The following is a 19,012-nucleotide window of genomic DNA, read 5'->3' as shown; positions in this document are numbered from 1 at the left end:
CGCTGCTGCTCACTGCTCCCCTCACCTCCCAGGGGGTGAACAAGGGGATGGGTCGAATGCAGAGGGCACATTTCACCACACCTAGTGTGTGTGTGACAATCATTGTTACTTTAACTTTTAACTTTAACCTATTATTACCTTACAATGGCATTCTTGTTGTATTGTTGCAGTTTGTAAAATTCCGGATCAGGAAGTCCCCCCCCCAAAAAAAATCTATTTTCTTCTAAAATCTGTCTTTTAAAATCCATTTTCTACTGCTTCTTACTCTCTGTGTCTCCTAGCCACTGAGGCAAATCATATTGTCTAAAAATGCATTTTCCCATCAATAAGGTGACATCATCGCGCTCGCTCGGCAGTGTTGACATCTGCGTGTTCTTTCAGTCAATCACTGTGCGAAATATATATATATATATATATATATATATATATATATATATATATATATATATATATATATATATATATATATATATATATATATTTTAGAGATGTCCGATAATATCGGACTGCCGATATCATCGGCCGATAAATGCTTAAAAATGTAATATCGGAAATTATCGGTATCGGTTTCAAAAAGTAGAATTTATGACTTTTTAAAACGCCGCTGTACGGAGTGGTACACGGACGTAGGGAGAAGTACAGAGCGCCAATTAACCTTAAAGGCACTGCCTTTGCGTGCCGGCCCAATCACATAATATCTACAGCTTTTCACACAAACAAGAGAATGCAACGCATACTTGGTCAACAGCCATACAGGTCACACTGAGGGTGGCCGTATAAACAACTTTGACACTGTTACAAATATGCGCCACACTGTGAACCCACACCAAACAAGAATGACAAACACATTTCGGGAGAACATCCGCACCGTAACACAACAAACACAACAGAACAGATACCCAGAACCCCTTGCAGCACTAACTCTTCCGGGATGCTACAATACACACCGCCCGCTACTCCCTACCCCCCCACCTCAACCCCGCCCTACAACCCCGCCCACCTCATCCTCCTCATGCTCTCTCAGGGAGAGCATGTCCCAAATTCCAAGCTGCTTTTTTGAGGCATGTTAAACAAAATAATGCACTTTGTGACTTCAATAATAAATATGGCAGTGCCATGTTGGCATTTTTTTCAATAACTTGAGTTGATTTATTTTGGAAAACCTTGTTACATTGTTTAATGCATCCAGCGAGGCATCACAACAAAATTAAGCATAATAATGTGTTAATTCCACGACTGTATATATCGGTATTGGTTGATATCGGAATCGGTAATTAAGAGTTGGACAATATCGGAATATCGGATACCGGCAAAAAAGCCATTATCGGATATCTCTTATATATATATATATATATATATATATATATATATATATATATATATATATATATATATATATATATATATATATAGTTTTAACCCAACGCGGTCCCCGAGTCAAAAAGTCAGGGGACCCCTGGTTTCGCTGATTGCAGGGCTAGCTTCCGCAGCTAGTGGGTCCATGACAATGACCTCTGTTTTGTTCGATCAGCCGTTTTACTGCCTTACAGACACCGTTTGGAAATAGTTAAGGTAAATAAACATTTCCAAAGTCTTTCCTTGTATATAACTCATTTCACAACGTATATCTAATATACAATATATGGAAAATATTTTTTTCTTTTAAAATTTAGTAGGCACGTCTCTATAGTCCGGAAAATACGGTAATTGCCAGTAATTATCCTAAACAAATAACATACAGGATAAATGGGCGTTCACATTACGTATTTACCTAGGCAGGGGTAATAAAAAAAGTAGTTCCCACCTATTGCGTTTTATTTAGACAATATCTCAACGATTTAGTACCTGTTAATGAAATACATTATCTCAAATAACTGAAGTATCAAAATAATCGATATTTTGATTTTAGACTCAATATTAGAGCACAAAGATCTGGTATCGATATTCTAGTATCAATTCGCACACACTATTACAGATTAGCATGAAAACCTATTTTCCTTTCATACACTCTTCTCACATGACGGAAAAGCCCAAGTAAACAGCAGCCTCTATTAATTCCCAATGTTTGCTCCGTTGTTTTTATGTGATTGAAGTGTGACAAAAAGTTGTGAGGTTGGTGTATTTTCTTTCTTTTTGTGTGCGTGTGTGTGTGGCTGTTGTGATGGCGCCGGTGGATCCGTGGGCGTGCAAATCACACCGAGGTAGAGACATTCAGAGAGAGACGCACACATTACATCTCCACGTGCCAACAAGTTCAGGAGTGAAATCCTGCGGATGCGAGCACATGTAAAGTCATCATAACATTGGAACAAGGTTAGATGAGAAATGGCAGTTTATGTGGCACTTTATGTTTTACCTTCATGAATAGAAAATATGCGAACCGATTTGGGAGGGTTTTTGCACATGTGCACGCACGCACGGACGCACGGTAGCATATGGTAGGAGACGAGCCCTATGGAACAGTGTTTTTCAACCACTGTGCCGCGGCACACTAGTCTGGTGTGCCGTGGGAGATTATCTAATTTCACCTATTTGGGTTAAAAATATTTTTTGCAAACCAGTAACTAGAGTTCGGCAGAGTAACCGTGTAATACTCTTCCATATCAGTAGGTGGCAGCCGGTAGCTACCGTATTTTTCGGAGTATAAGTCGCACCGGAGTATAAGTCGCACCTGCTGAAAATGCATAATAAAGAAGGAAAAAAACATATATAAGTCACAATGGAGTATAAATCGCATTTTTTGGGGACATTTATTTGATAAAACCCAACACCAAGAATAGACATTTGAAAGGCAATTTAAAATAAATAAAGAATAGTGAACAACAGGCTGAAAAAGTGTACATTATATGACGCATAAATAACCAACTGAGAACGTGCCTGGTATGTTAACGTAACATATTATGGTAAGAGTCATTCAAATAACTATAACATATAGAACATGCTATACGTTTACCAAACAATCTGTCACTCCTAATCGCTAAATCCCATGAAATCTTATACGTCTAGTCTCTTACGTGAATGAGCTAAATAATATTATTTGATATTTTACGGTAATGTGTTAATCATTTCACACATAAGTCGCTCCTGAGTATAAGTCGCACCCCGGGCCAAACTTTGAAAAAAAACTGCGACTTATAGTCCGAAAAATACGGTAATTGCTTTGTAGATGTTGGAAACAGCGGGAGGCAGCGTGCAGGTAAAAAGGTGTCTAATGCTTAAACCACAAATAAACAAAAGGTGAGTGCCCTTAAGAAAAGGCATTGAAGCTTAGGGAAGGCTATGCAGAACTAAACTAAAACTGAACTGGCAACAAAGTACACAAAAACGGAATCCTGGACGACAGCAAAGACTTACTGTGGAGCAAAGACGGCGTCCACAATGTACATCCGAACATGACATGACATGACAATCAACAATGTCCCCACAAAGAACGATAATATTACGTGGGGGGGTCGCAGCTTGCTACGACGTTCGTTCCCCCGGGATTCAAACGGACCACTCCGGACAGGACGTGCAGGTAGGAACATGATTTATTCTTCGAAACTCACGGAACAGGTTGTGTGTAGCAAACAATGAAGCCAGACTGAGCGTGGCGAGCAAGGTGAATAAATAGCTCTCTGATTAGTGGTTGACAGCAGCTGAGCGTGCCGACCACTAACTAGAGGCAGGTGAACCCAATAATCCCCATGGAAACTAAAACAAACCCAGGGGTGCACAAACAGGAACTAAGGGAGTCCAAAACTAACAGAACATAACAAAACATGACAGATAAAAAACAACTGAAATATTCTCGATTGCTAAAACAAAGTAAATGCGGGGAATATCGCTCAAAGGAAGACATGAAACTGCTACAGGAAAATACCAAAAAAATAAGAAAAAGCCGGCAAAATAAGAGCGCAAGACAAGAACTAAAACACTACACACAGGAAAACAGCAAAAAACTCCAAATAAGTCACGGAGTGATGTGACAGTACACCTACTTTGAGACAAGAGCTATAGTGATGCATGCTTGGTTATGGTTTAAAGCAGACCTGGGCAAATTAAGGCCCGGGGGCCACATGCGGCCCCTTTAAGCTTTTCAATCTGGCCCGCCGGACATTCCAATTTTTTTTTTTTTAGATCTTTAAGATTTAAAGTGTAGCTGCCATTATGATGTGCAGTGATGTTTTCTAAAGACCGTGAGTCTTGAACAGTGTTGGGACTAACGCGTTACAAAGTAACGCGTTACTGTAACGCCGTTAGTTTCGCCATAACTAGTAATCTAACGCGTTATTTTTTATATTCAGTAACTCAGTTACCGTTACTACATGATGCGTTACTGCGTTATTTTACGTTATTTTTTATGTAGTATCGGCTAGAAACTGAAGATCTGAGTGTGTTTTATTGCAGCGCTCGGGGGGGGGGGGGCTCTCATACCGTAGTCGAGGGGCGCAGGGGAGACGTATATGTGTAACTGGGTCAATTATGTCTGGTAAATAATATATTTTATAATGCTTTATTATTGTTATAATTACACAAAATGTGTAAGTTACATGTAAATACCTGGATATTGTTCAATGTTTTGTCAATGTGGAACCATTGTCTCGTTGTCCCTCCTACTGCAATAATCACTGTGACACCTGTCTTTTTATATGCGTTGGACACGCCTTCCAACTTCCCTTTTGTCCACGATAACGGGAGAGGTAGGCGTGCATGCGACGACAGAAACATTGTCATGTTAAGAATTTAAGTTCACTATCTTTTTCTGTATTATATTTGTGTAGGGCAGGGGTCGGCAACCCAAAATGTTGAAAGAGCCATATTGGACCAAAAATACAAAAACAAATCTGTCTGGAGCCGCAAAAAATTAAAAGCCATATTACATACAGATAGTGTGTCATGAGATATAAATTGAATTAAGGGAAACTAAATGAGCTCAAATATAGCTACAAATGAGGCATAATGCTGCAATATGTACATATAGCTAGCCTAAATAGCATGTTAGCATCGATTAGCTTGCAGTCATGCAGTGACCAAATATGTCTGATTAGCACTCCACACAAGTCAATAACATCAACAAAACTCACCTTTGTGCATTCATGCACAACGTTAAAAGTTTGGTGGACAGAATGAGACAGAAAAAGTGGCATAAAACACGTCCTAGGAAGTCGGAGAAAGTTATACTTGTAAACAAACTACGGTGAGTTCAAGGACCGCCAAAATTAGTAGGACAAAACGGCGCTCGCCAAATACTCAAATCAGTGAAGCATGTTTAATATAAACAGTGTGCTTTATAACAATTAGGGAGGTTTGCGTCATGTTTGTCCTCCTACGGACACCATATGAAAACAAAAACTTTTTTTTTTTTCCTCATCTTTTTTCATTTTTCATACATTTTAAAAAAAGCTCCTGAGAGCCACTAGGGCGGCGCTAAAGAGCCGCATGCGGCTCTAGAGCCGCGGGTTGCCGACCCCTGGTGTAGGGACTTGACGATGGAAACAAAGTTATTGACGACAATTGTATGTTCTGTATTGTCAGTAAAGAGCAGCTGAGCAATCCATGGTGTTGGTCGTGTTCCATTAAAGACACACAACGCAGAGGAAAAGACCACCGGTTACATATGTACTAACAACCTTCACTTTACCCGGAAGAGGGTCTTTACAGCTGAGGGTGAATGACGAGCCCGGCGGTTTGTTGCAACTTTGTGACTTTATTGGACGCAGCCATCCACCAAGCTAGAGAACCTGCACGCACTCACTGTCGCCGCTCCCTCACTTCTCTCGCCCACTCACTCACTGACGTCACTCACCCACATGCTGTCATATCTTAAAGGGCCACACACACACACACACACACACATACGCTACTCTCATAACAACTAACATGACATAATGGTGAAGACACAAGTCGAGTGTCTTAACATTCTCACTACTTTTCTTTTGTCGAGCACAAAGAAAATAACATTTTAGTTAAATGTAAGTTGTGTCTTGGATCAAAGATCCTATCTACTTAAAGTTAAAGTTAAAGTGCCATTATGTTGCAGCTATTTAAAATAGTTTTGTCAATTTGTTCTGGCCTGAAATAAATTGGCCCTTTGAAACATATCTTTGTCTTTGTGTGTTGTATGTAGAGCACATTGTTTGTGTGTTGTATGTAGACCACATTGTTTGTGTGTTGTATGTAGACCACATTGTTTGTGTGTTGTATGTAGACCACATTGTTTGTGTGTTGTATGTAGACCACATTGTTTGTGTGTTGTATGTAGACCACATTGTTTGTGTGTTGTATGTAGACCACACTGTTTGTGTGTGGTATGTAGAGCACATTGTTTGTGTGTTGTATGTAGACCACATTGTTTGTGTGTTGTATGTAGAGCACATTGTTTGTGTGTTGTATGTAGACCACATTGTTTGTGTGTTGTATGTAGACCACATTGTTTGTGTGTTGTATGTAGACCACATTGTTTGTGTGTTGTATGTAGACCACATTGTTTGTGTGTTGTATGTAGAGCACATTGTTTGTGTGTTGTATGTAGAGCACATTGTTTGTGTGTTGTATGTAGACCACATTGTTTGTGTGTTGTATGTAGACCACATTGTTTGTGTGTTGTATGTAGAGCACATTGTTTGTGTGTTGTATGTAGACCACATTGTTTGTGTGTTGTATGTAGAGCACATTGTTTGTGTGTTGTATGTAGACCACATTGTTTGTGTGTTGTATGTAGACCACATTGTTAGTGTTGTATGTAGACCACATTGTTTGTGTGTTGTATGTAGACCACATTGTTTGTGTGTTGTTTGTAGACCACATTGTTTGTGTGTTGTATGTAGACCACATTGTTTGTGTGTTGTATGTAGACCACATTGTTTGTGTGTTGCATGTAGACCACATTGTTTGTGTGTTGTATGTAGACCACATTGTTTGTGTGTTGTATGTAGACCACATTGTTTGTGTGTTGTATGTAGACCACATTGTTTGTGTGTTGTATGTAGAGCACATTGTTTGTGTGTTGTATGTAGACCACATTGTTTGTGTGTTGTATGTAGAGCACATTGTTTGTGTGTTGTATGTAGACCACATTGTTTGTGTGTTGTATGTAGACCACATTGTTTGTGTGTTGTATGTAGACCACATTGTTTGTGTGTTGTATGTAGACCACATTGTTTGTATGTTGTATGTAGAGCACATTGTTTGTGTGTTGTATGTAGAGCACACTGTTTGTGTGTTGTATGTAGACCACATTGTTTGTGTGTTGTATGTAGACCACATTGTTTGTATGTTGTATGTAGACCACATTGTTTGTGTGTTGTATGTAGACCACATTGTTTGTGTGTTGTATGTAGACCACATTGTTTGTGTGTTGTATGTAGAGCACATTGTTTGTGTGTTGTATGTAGACCACATTGTTTGTGTGTTGTATGTAGACCACATTGTTTGTGTGTTGTATGTAGAGCACATTGTTTGTGTGTTGTATGTAGACCACATTGTCTGTGTGTTGTATGTAGAGCACATTGTTTGTGTGTTGTATGTAGAGCACATTGTTTGTGTGTTGTATGTAGACCACATTGTTTGTATGTTGTATGTAGACCACATTGTTTGTGTGTTGTATGTAGACCACATTGTTTGTGTGTTGTATGTAGAGCACATTGTTTGTGTGTTGTATGTAGACCACATTGTTTGTGTGTTGTATGTAGACCACATTGTTTGTGTGTTGTATGTAGACCACATTGTTTGTGTGTTGTATGTAGACCACACTGTTTGTGTGTTGTATGTAGACCACATTGTTTGTGTGTTGTATGTAGACCACATTGTTTGTGTATTGTATGTAGACCACATTGTTTGTATGTTGTATGTAGACCACATTGTTTGTGTGTTGTATGTAGACCACATTGTTTGTGTGTTGTATGTAGACCACATTGTTTGTGTGTTGTATGTAGAGCACATTGTTTGTGTGTTGTATGTAGACCACATTGTTTGTGTGTTGTATGTAGAGCACATTGTTTGTGTGTTGTATGTAGACCACATTGTTTGTATGTTGTATGTAGACCACATTGTTTGTGTGTTGTATGTAGACCACATTGTTTGTGTGTTGTATGTAGACCACATTGTTTGTGTGTTGTATGTAGACCACATTGTTTGTGTGTTGTATGTAGACCACATTGTTTGTATGTTGTATGTAGACCACATTGTTTGTATGTTGTATGTAGACCATATTGTTTGTGTGTTGTATGTAGACCACATTGTTTGTGTGTTGTATGTAGACCACATTGTTTGTGTGTTGTATGTAGACCACATTGTTTGTATGTTGTATGTAGAGCACATTGTTTGTGTGTTGTATGTAGAGCACATTGTTTGTGTGTTGTATGTAGACCACATTGTTTGTGTGTTGTATGTAGACCACATTGTTTGTGTGTTGTATGTAGACCACATTGTTTGTATGTTGTATGTAGACCACATTGTTTGTATGTTGTATGTAGACCATATTGTTTGTGTGTTGTATGTAGACCACATTGTTTGTGTGTTGTATGTAGACCACATTGTTTGTGTGTTGTATGTAGACCACATTGTTTGTGTGTTGTATGTAGACCACATTGTTTGTGTGTTGTATGTAGACCACATTGTTTGTGTGTTGTATGTAGAGCACATTGTTTGTGTGTTGTATGTAGAGCACATTGTTTGTGTGTTGTATGTAGAGCACATTGTTTGTGTGTTGTATGTAGACCACATTGTTTGTGTGTTGTATGTAGAGCACATTGTTTGTGTGTTGTATGTAGAGCACATTGTTTGTGTGTTGTATGTAGACCACATTGTTTGTGTGTTGTATGTAGACCACATTGTTTGTGTGTTGTATGTAGACCACATTGTTTGTGTGTTGTATGTAGACCACATTGTTTGTGTGTTGTATGTAGACCACATTGTTTGTGTGTTATATGTAGACCACATTGTTTGTGTGTTGTATGTAGACCACATTGTTTGTGTGTTGTATGTAGACCACATTGTTTGTGTGTTGTATGTAGAGCACATTGTTTGTGTGTTGTATGTAGACCACATTGTTTGTGTGTTGTATGTAGACCACATTGTTTGTATGTTGTATGTAGAGCACATTGTTTGTGTGTTGTATGTAGACCACATTGTTTGTGTGTTGTATGTAGACCACATTGTTTGTGTGTTGTATGTAGACCACATTGTTTGTGTGTTGTATGTAGACCACATTGTTTGTGTGTTGTATGTAGACCACATTGTTTGTGTGTTGTATGTAGAGCACATTGTTTGTGTGTTGTATGTAGAGCACATTGTTTGTGTGTTGTATGTAGAGCACATTGTTTGTGTGTTGTATGTAGAGCACATTGTTTGTGTGTTGTATGTAGAGCACATTGTTTGTGTGTTGTATGTAGAGCACATTGTTTGTGTGTTGTATGTAGACCACATTGTTTGTGTGTTGTATGTAGACCACATTGTTTGTGTGTTGTATGTAGACCACATTGTTTGTGTGTTGTATGTAGACCACATTGTTTGTGTGTTGTATGTAGACCACATTGTTTGTGTGTTGTATGTAGACCACATTGTTTGTATGTTGTATGTAGACCACATTGTTTGTGTGTTGTATGTAGACCACATTGTTTGTGTGTTGTATGTAGACCACATTGTTTGTGTGTTGTATGTAGACCACATTGTTTGTGTGTTGTATGTAGACCACATTGCTTAGCTGAGTTCAGTGATGCAAATGCATGTCAAGTTGATCAACACATTGTATTATTCTCCAGTGCAATAACAGTACTGAAATGAAGGTTAAAAGGGCATTAATGGGAGCCTCAAAAAAAAAAAAGGGGAAAAAAATAAGTAACTCAATAGTTACTTTTCACAGTAACGCATTACTTTTTGGTGTAAGTAACTGAGTTAGTAACTGAGTTACTTTTGAAATAAAGAAACTAGTAATTGTAACTAGTTACTGGTTTTCAGTAACTAACCCAACACTGGTCTTGAACTATACAAAGTATTTCTATGGTTGGAATCTGTGCTTTTGCTTAATATTTTCGTGACTAGTGTTGTCCTGATACCAATATTATTTAGATACGTTTTGGTACTTTTCTAAATAAAGGGGACCAGAAAAATTTGCATTATTGGCTTTATTTTAACAAAAAAATCTTAGAGGCGGTATGGTACCGAATGATTCATTAGTATCGCGGTACTATACTAATACCCGTATACCGTACAACCCTACTAGTTACTATGGTAATCTACGTCACAGCACGTCAGACGAGGCACCAAGCAGTGTGGGTGTGGCTTGATTGTAAAATATGTCGATTGAGAGGGGGGGTGACGTTTATATGTTCTCAATATTCAGGGTTTTATCGTTTTATAGAAAACTTTTAAATTCCGTTCCGTTTTTAAGGCGGTCTGTCATAACATTTTTAGCATTCAATCAGACTTTATTGTGAGGTTTTGTATTAGCTTTCCTAAAAATAGACATACCGGCCCCCAGACACATTTTTATTCTCTAAATTTGGCCCCCGAGTCAAAATAATTGCCCAGGCCTGGTTTAAAGTGATATCCAACAATTGCGACAACGACTTTTTATTGTCTACTAAGTTTCATTTTTTCATGATTTCTGCTAGTGGTGTGCCTCCGGATTTTTCCAACGCAAAAAGTGTGCCTCGGCTCAAAAAAGGTTGAAAAACACGGCTATAAAAAACATACAGAAGTCAAGTAATATGGCCGCATATATCACACTCCCTTCTTGCCAATCAGGCTTCTCTTCTATAGTACAAGTCTTGACATGCAGCTATTGATCACCGCCGCCATCGAGTCAATTAGTTGACATTCCCACTTGAGGTGAACGGATGAATTTCAAGGTGACAAGTGTCGGCATGCTCCAAGGTAGCGCTCCCGTCATCCCATCAGGCCTCTCTAATTGCCCGCCCACCACCTATCCTCCGCAACCTTCCATCTTGCCCCCTGGCCGGAGTATAAGGCCACCACGGTGGTCGATGAAACTTGGAAGCACGGTCCTCCCCCGCCCGCCGCCCGCCCTTACTAACACTCGGTCCAATGTGTTAATAGATCCAATGCCATCTTATTTTCGCACTTCTGCAAGACGACAAGGGTGCGGCCAGGCGGGATTGGCGGTCTGCAGCACTGAAAGAGCAGGGACAAGGGGGGAGGGAGGCCGGGGGGGGGGTCGTAGAGCGATCGCGGCACTCCACCGAGGGGGTCAACAAGCAGTGAAGGGGCACGAGTTCAACCGTGCTACTTGAAGAAAAAAGGCGGGGTTAAATAGGGAGGCATACAGATGTGCGCCTCCCTTGCAGTGACGTGCCAGGGTGAGGCGCTTTGGTGAATTTCATGCGCTCTCCTCAATGTTAATAGAGGCTACTCAATTGCATAAAAAAATAAAAAGGGAATAATTAATTTTAAAAAAATAAAAAAAAGATCAAATACTTAGTTTTGTTTACCTTGATGAAATAAAAATAAAAACATTTGAGATCTTACCTTTTATTTTTATATGAATTACATGCTCCTGAAGTGGGGAAGGGATTCATTTGGTCCCATTCCTGGGGGAATCTTGCATGGAAGGAAGGCAGTGCAGTCTGCTGAAAATGATGGAAAGCGCCACCTTAGATAGCAACTGACGCTGTGGTGGTCAAAGTCGCATTTTGCCACAAAACGCATTTTAAGATATTCGACACTTATATATATATACAGTATTTATACCTTTTTGTACTTGATTTTTTTACACTCGATTAAATCGATTAAAATCGATTATAAAAATAGTTGGTGATTAATTTAGTCATTGATTCGTTGGATCTATGTTATACGCATGCGCAGAGGCAATTTTTTTTGTTGTAAATTGTATATATATATATATATATATACATATATATATATATATATATATATATATATATATATACACATATATATATACACATATACATATATATATATATATATATATACACATATATATATATATACACATATACATATATATATACACATATACATATATATACATATATATATATATATATATATATATATATATATATATATATATATATATATATATATATATATATATATATATATATATATATATATATTTCAGCAGAGCATTAGCTTTTATATTTCATGTATTTTGTTTGTCTAAAAAGTTTTTTGTTTTTTTTTAACAAAATTGCTAACTTTCTGTGGAAAAAGATTTTGTGGCACACTAGGGATGTATATCATTAGGCTTTTATCGATGCCAATACCATTACCGATATTCCTCATCGATACCGGTATTCATCAGTACTTTTTTCAGTATGTGTGCAATGTGTGTAAAAAAAAAAAGATTTGGCTCTTTTATTAATATTTTTATTAGCACAAGAGAATGTTTACCAGCGACCTCATGATTTAACATATCACTGCATGGAAGTATTTGATCAACATCTGCTTTTTAGGTCTTAAAGTACCAGTAGAGTGGAAAAACAAGTTTACTTTTTTTTTTCCTTAACTGTGTTTCATTGTATCCATTTAAACTTATCCAGTTGTATTTACAATCCACAAAGTACGTGAAAATACCATCCAAACATCACAAAATGCCACAAATTCAGTCAGCCATTTTGAATATTCTGCTCCGAATACCTTCAGCTATTTCCGTAGATTGACGTCACTGTAGCAACACTTCTGCACTCTGACCATGTTATCAGGTCAGTCATACTGGAAATACGCAAACATTAGAAAGACATGTAGAAAAAGATGTACTGTCTATCATTCATAATCCTTATATAAGACATGTACATTTTTGTTTTTTATGCATTCTAAGTTGTAAACAAAAAAATCAATAAAAAGTCCGCTAACAATAGAGTCTATTGGGGCTCTCTATTTCGCCCACAAAGCCCTCTAAATAACCATCCAAAACCTGTAAACAATACTCTATTTACATCTCGTGACCTGAATATTAACTAAATAGTAGTAATGTTGTTATTGTAAGCGCTAACACAGACAAAGTATTTTTAGCATCGATAACCGAGCGCTAACTATAGTTTATGCTGCACTGGACTCAAGCAGAGACTTGCCGTGGACTGCTTTCTGTCTCCAGTTCTCCCTGGTTCCTCGTCTTTTGTGAGCTGTTCCCTGGTTCCTGATTATTGTTCCTGCTTGCTGTCTCCTGTTTTCCTGGTTCCTGGTTTGTGCTTTTTTCTGAATTTTATGGACAATAAATCATGTTTTCCTGCACCAATCCTGCCTTCTCTGCATCTTGGGGTTCGTCACCAACACCATGTGACAGAATACTCCAGCCTAACACGAACCCCGTGGAGATTTCGATGGCAGAGAGGCTTCACGATGCTTTAACATTGATGGCCGAATCGAGGAAAAACTAAAACATAACCAAACTGTCAGGGACAAACCTGACACAAACACTACAACAGAAGACCGTGTCAGACTCAGCAGCAACTTTTTTTAACCCTTCGTCATGTGGATTACAATATATTTTTCTAATAAACGGGAAGATATGGACATCCTATCCGTTGTCATCACAGTGACAGCAGACATTGTACAGTAAGCAATCGTTGTATTATGTTTGTAGTTTGTATTTCTTGTTTAGCACTTAGCAATACAATGCTTAATGTTTCACTAAGGCTGGATCTGTTGAGCAGAGGTTCTAAAACTTGTAGCTCACTTTCCTTATACTCAAGGTAAAAAAAATATGAGTTTCTGGACCGACGGTTGTCCCAAAGTAATCGTCATTGACTCCCCCAAAGTCTGCATGATTTGCATTGTTGTTGGTAGGGAAGGGATCTGCGGTTCTTACTATGTGATCATTTTTATTTGCTCACAAACTTTGTCTAGTGTGCTATTTTTCAGTCTAGTGTAAACTCGACCTGGTCAATCTAAGTCTATGAACATGAACTGATGATACCTACTTGGATGAGTGGCGAAACTGAACAGTCCAGTTGCGATCAAATTAGGTTTTTTTTACTCTTCAGGTGTTAATGACGGCTTTCGTTTCTATTTTTTTTCTGTATTTAATACAGTTCGGTCACACTCCAGTTTCTGCCAATTTGTTCTTCATTTGTTTTGCTGTGCATTTTCCATTTTTAAGACATGTTGCTTTTGTGGAAAATGTTGGACGCGGTGTGTTGTCGGGCTTTGGGATGTGATACAAGTGTAAGCCACTGTGACACTATTGTTCATTTCTAATTTTTTTATTATTTTTTATTAATGTTTTTAATGATAATATCAGTGACGGTTTTTTAATCACTGCTATTTTGAAATTGTTACTTATATCATACTTGCCAACCCTCCCGTTTTTAGCGGGAGAATCCCGGTATTCAGCGCCTCTCCCGACAACCTCCCGGCAGAGATTTTCTCCCGACAAACTCCCGGTATTCAGCCGGAGCTGGAGGCCACGCCCCCTCCAGCTCAATGCGGACCTGAGACTGAGTGGGGACAGCCTGTTCTCACGCAATATAAACAGCTAGCCTAACGAATTCAAACGAATGGAAACAAGAATTTCAGTTCATCCAGGACAGTTCGAAGGGGAAAGTGTATGTTGCCTGTAAATATGTAGAACAGACTTCTCCATTGAACACGGTGGCCGAAATGATATACTCATTCATGAACGGAGAAGTTAAACAGGACAATACTGCCATCTAATGGTTAGCCACCGGAACACTGAAATTCAAGTATTTCTTTAATGTAAATAAAATAAATAAATATATATATATATATATATATATATATATATATATATATATATATATATGTATATATATATATATATATATATATATATATATATATATATATATATGTATAGCTAGAATTCACTGAAAGTCAAGTATTTCATACATATATATATATATATATATATATATATATATATATATATATATATATATATATATATATATATATATATATGAAATATATATGAAATACTTGAGTTGGTGAATGCTAGCTGTAAATAACCACGCCCCCAACCACGCCCCCCAACCCCCTACCAAGATGTTAATGTTGCTGGGACGGGTTTGGTTTTGGAATTGGATTGCATAGTTGTGGTGTTGTTGTGTATTGTTTTGTTGATTGATTAATAAATTCATTAAAAAAAATAAAATAAAAAAATAAAAATGAAAAAATAAATAAAAAAGACATGTTGCTTTAAGTTTTCTGTCTTAACGCTCTGATGTTTTCTTTGGTCTACCAGTATGTTTGCCTTTTACAACCGTCTTATGTGATTTGTACCTGGTCCAGATTTTAGACACCGCTGAATGAACAACTGACATCTTTTGCAACATTGCTTGATGATTTTGAAGACGTTTCATAATCCTCTCATTTGTTTCTTTCAATTGACATCTCTTGTGTTGGAGCCATGATTTATGGTGCAACAGCTCTCCAAGGTGTGAACACTACTTTTTAACGGCAGACTAACGAACAGATTTCTTCTGATGCAGGTGTTATCTTGGGAAATACAAACTGAGAGGGTGATTCCATATTGTAGTCCTCAGCATTGAGTGATTTCATAATGTTTTCGCTCTGCTTGATCTAAAAATTAAACCATTACTAATTACCAAAATGTATTTTGTTGATATTATTTAGTGTTTCTTTAAGCCAGAAAGTTGACATTTGAAATGACTACAGCTTTGTGTCATGTCTGTTAGTTGCTTTTTTTCCCGACAAAACAGCTGAATGAACATCCTCTAAAAGAAATACCATATTTTTTTGCTCGGGGTTGTATCTTTTCTGACCAAACGCTCCCATTGTTTTGACTATTGGTCGATCCAATGAGTTAAATTTTTTTCCAGCTGCCTTCAATAAGGATCACTATCTACAAGTTAAAAGAACTTGACCTTCACAAAATTAAATATATTACGGAACTTACAGCACTCAAACCTTATTCAAAGGTTTCGGTCAATGATTCCGAACTGTTTCAGCTCCGGGACACAATTTAATAATAATTTTGTGGTTCATAGTTTACATCTAAAAAACCCCCCACCAAATTCAGTTTCTCATAAAATGTAAATAAAAATGAATACAAATGAACTGACTTCAAGACTCGACTTGTTTGTGTCAGGCTTGTCACTGACAGTTTGGTTATGTTTGGGTTTTTCTCTGTGTTTGTGTTTTATTTTCTGTCAGCACTCTTATTTTGGTTCCTTTTCCTGCACGTCTCCCTGAGCGCTTGTTTCCCTCACCTGTCCCTGATTGGCAGTCTGGCACACCTGGTGGCAATTGCCAATCAGGCTACTATTTATACCTACCTCGCCCTCCAGTCAGTGCTGGAGTATTGCTAGCTGTTTGCGGTTTTCTGTCTCTTGGTTCCTCGTATTTTGTTTTCTGTTTGCTGGTTCCTGTTTGCTGTCTCCAGTTCTCCTTGATTCCTGTATCCTGTTGCCTGTTTTCCTGGTTCCTGATTCCTTTTCCTGCATTTCTTTTGGACATTAAATCATGTTTTCCTGCAACAAGCCTGCCATCTTTGCATCTTGGGGCATGTCCCCAACATTTCCTGACAGTTTGCAAACATTGCTACTTGGCCAAGTCCTCGACGTACCAATCGAGAATCCCTGGTTAAGGAGAAATAACTGAGGTTGTACCTTGGTTACTATAAAGTACAATAGAATTATACTTTTATTTTTCACAAACGTCCACTTACAGACCCTTGTTTGAAGGACATGATTGTAAAAAGATTGACCAAAATTACAGTTTCTTCTCATTTAAATATATTCTTACTGCTCCTCCGCCTTATCCATCAGGCATTTGCAACTAAAATGAATAAACTGGGTCTATTGTTTGGAATGACCCTTGGACTGTATTCAGTTGTGCTATAATGTTAATAGTTATATACTGTATTAGTCACACGTCCTTTATTGTAGGCATTCAAAAAAGCCTACCCACGCACATATACACAATTCCACACTCTGCAGCCAGGGAGGAATATCGGAGTGAGGTTGTGAAAACTGTCTCTACCCTGACACCTTGGGAGTGATCTGGCATTCCCCCAGTAACCAAGTCTCACGCACCATAATGTTGTGTGTTTGGATTGCAAGCGTGACCCTAAGTCTACTCTCCACAGATAAGCCACGGGCACCTACTGTACATTGGAGTTGACAATGGCAGACTCGTTGATGACCGCTGGTACTTTCTGAAGTACAGCTGTTGGTCCAAATCCCAAATACTTAAGCAAGATACCAAGGCTATGTACACAATACAAATGCAAATACAACTATTTAGCACACGCAGTGTGATTTATCATGACTAAAACTCAACTGCGTGTGCTATTTTGCATTTTTTTACCTAGTAGGTTTGAAATGTGTGTGTAAACTGACAAGAGTTACTTACACGGCTCTCAGAAAGGAGTGATTGCACTGTAGCTCTATCCTATGTATGCTTGGCAACTTAGGTGGGCTGTTATAAATAAAAACATCAGACATATCATGTTTTGATTTTATAGCTTCTGGATGACTTGAGGGGCTGATAGACCAAACACAAATGTTCACTGCAGACAATTCTTGTCCCCAGACATATATGGATAAGGCAAAGCAAGGGGAGGCAAGTTTATTTAATTTGTAGGCAAGGCAATTCAAAGGGCTTTACGGATACACACAATTACAAGAATAATCTTGAATACAAGTAAACATGAATTGCAGACAATGATTTCAGTTCTGTCTGAGTTTAGAGCAAGAAAATAGTTTTGCATCCACACGCTGATCTCTTCGATGCAGTGACAAAGGGAATCAACAGGCCAACGTTCTGAGTGTCATCTGCATAGTTGTGGTAGGACACTGGCCTAGTGGTAGTATGTACAAGTTGAACAATAGGGGTCCTGGAATTGACCCCTGAGGAACCCCACAGGTCATTGCCATTGACCAAATAACATCTGTAAGGCCACAAAATGATTTTATTATTTTCCAATCACACATCTATTATACCTTTTCTTTCTCTATTAGATAATGGCAACCTGGTATACATGTTAAACACAGGAAGTGAACAAACTATTAGTAATTGGTGGGACCCTGAGAAAAAATAGGATGAATATAATTTCCTTCTGCCGACTCCTTTTGGAACATGTTGAACAAACGATCAAATACTGCATGTATCGATTTAGGTTAATATACAAAACCCAAAACCACTGAAGTTTGCACGTTGTGTAAATCGTAAATAAAAACAGAATACGATGATTTGCAAATCCTTTTCAACCTATATTCAATTGAATAGACTGCAAAGACAAGATACTTAACGTTCGAACTGGTAAACGTTGTTATTTTTTGCAAATATTAGCTCATTTAGAATTTGATGTCTGCAACATGTTTCAAAAAAGCTGGCACAGGTTGCAAAAAAATGCCTATTTAGAACATCCCAAAGGTGAACAGGCTAATTGGGAACAGGTGGGTGCCATGATTGGGTGTAAAAGCATCTTCCATGAAATGTTCAGTCATTCACAAACAAGGATGGCGTGAGGGTCACCACTTCGTGAACAAATGCAGGAGCAAATTGTCGAACAGTTTAAGAACAACATTTCTCAACAAGCTATTGTAAGGAATTTAGGCATTTCGCCATCTACGGTCCGTAATATCATCAAAAGGTTCAGAGAATCTGGAGAAATCACTGAACATAAGCAGCAATGCTGAAAACCAACATTGAATGCCCGTGACCTTCGATCCCTCAGGCGGTACTGCATCAAAAACCGACATCAGTGTGTAAAGGATATCACCACATGGGCTCAGGAACACTCCAGAAAACCACTGTCAGTAACTAAAGTTCCTCGCCACATCTGTAAGTGGAAGTTAAAACTCTATTATGCAAAGCGAAAGCCATTTATCAACAACACCCAGAAACGCTGGGCTCGAGCTCATCGAAGATGGACTGATGCAAAGTGGAAAAGTGTTCTGTGGTCTGACGAGTCCACATTTCAAAATGTTTTTGGAAACTGTGGACCAAAGAGGAAAATAACCATTTGGACTGTTATAGGCGCAAAGTTCAAAAGCCAGCTTCTGTGATGGTATGGGGGTGTATTAGTGCCCAAGGCATGGGTAACTTATACATCTGT

The sequence above is a fragment of the Entelurus aequoreus genome, linkage group LG20 (assembly GCF_033978785.1).
Source record: "Entelurus aequoreus isolate RoL-2023_Sb linkage group LG20, RoL_Eaeq_v1.1, whole genome shotgun sequence".
In the NCBI taxonomy this organism is placed as follows: Eukaryota; Metazoa; Chordata; class Actinopteri; order Syngnathiformes; family Syngnathidae; genus Entelurus; species Entelurus aequoreus.
The sequence above is the reverse complement of the archived record's forward strand: the minus strand, read 5'-3'. Positions refer to the sequence as shown.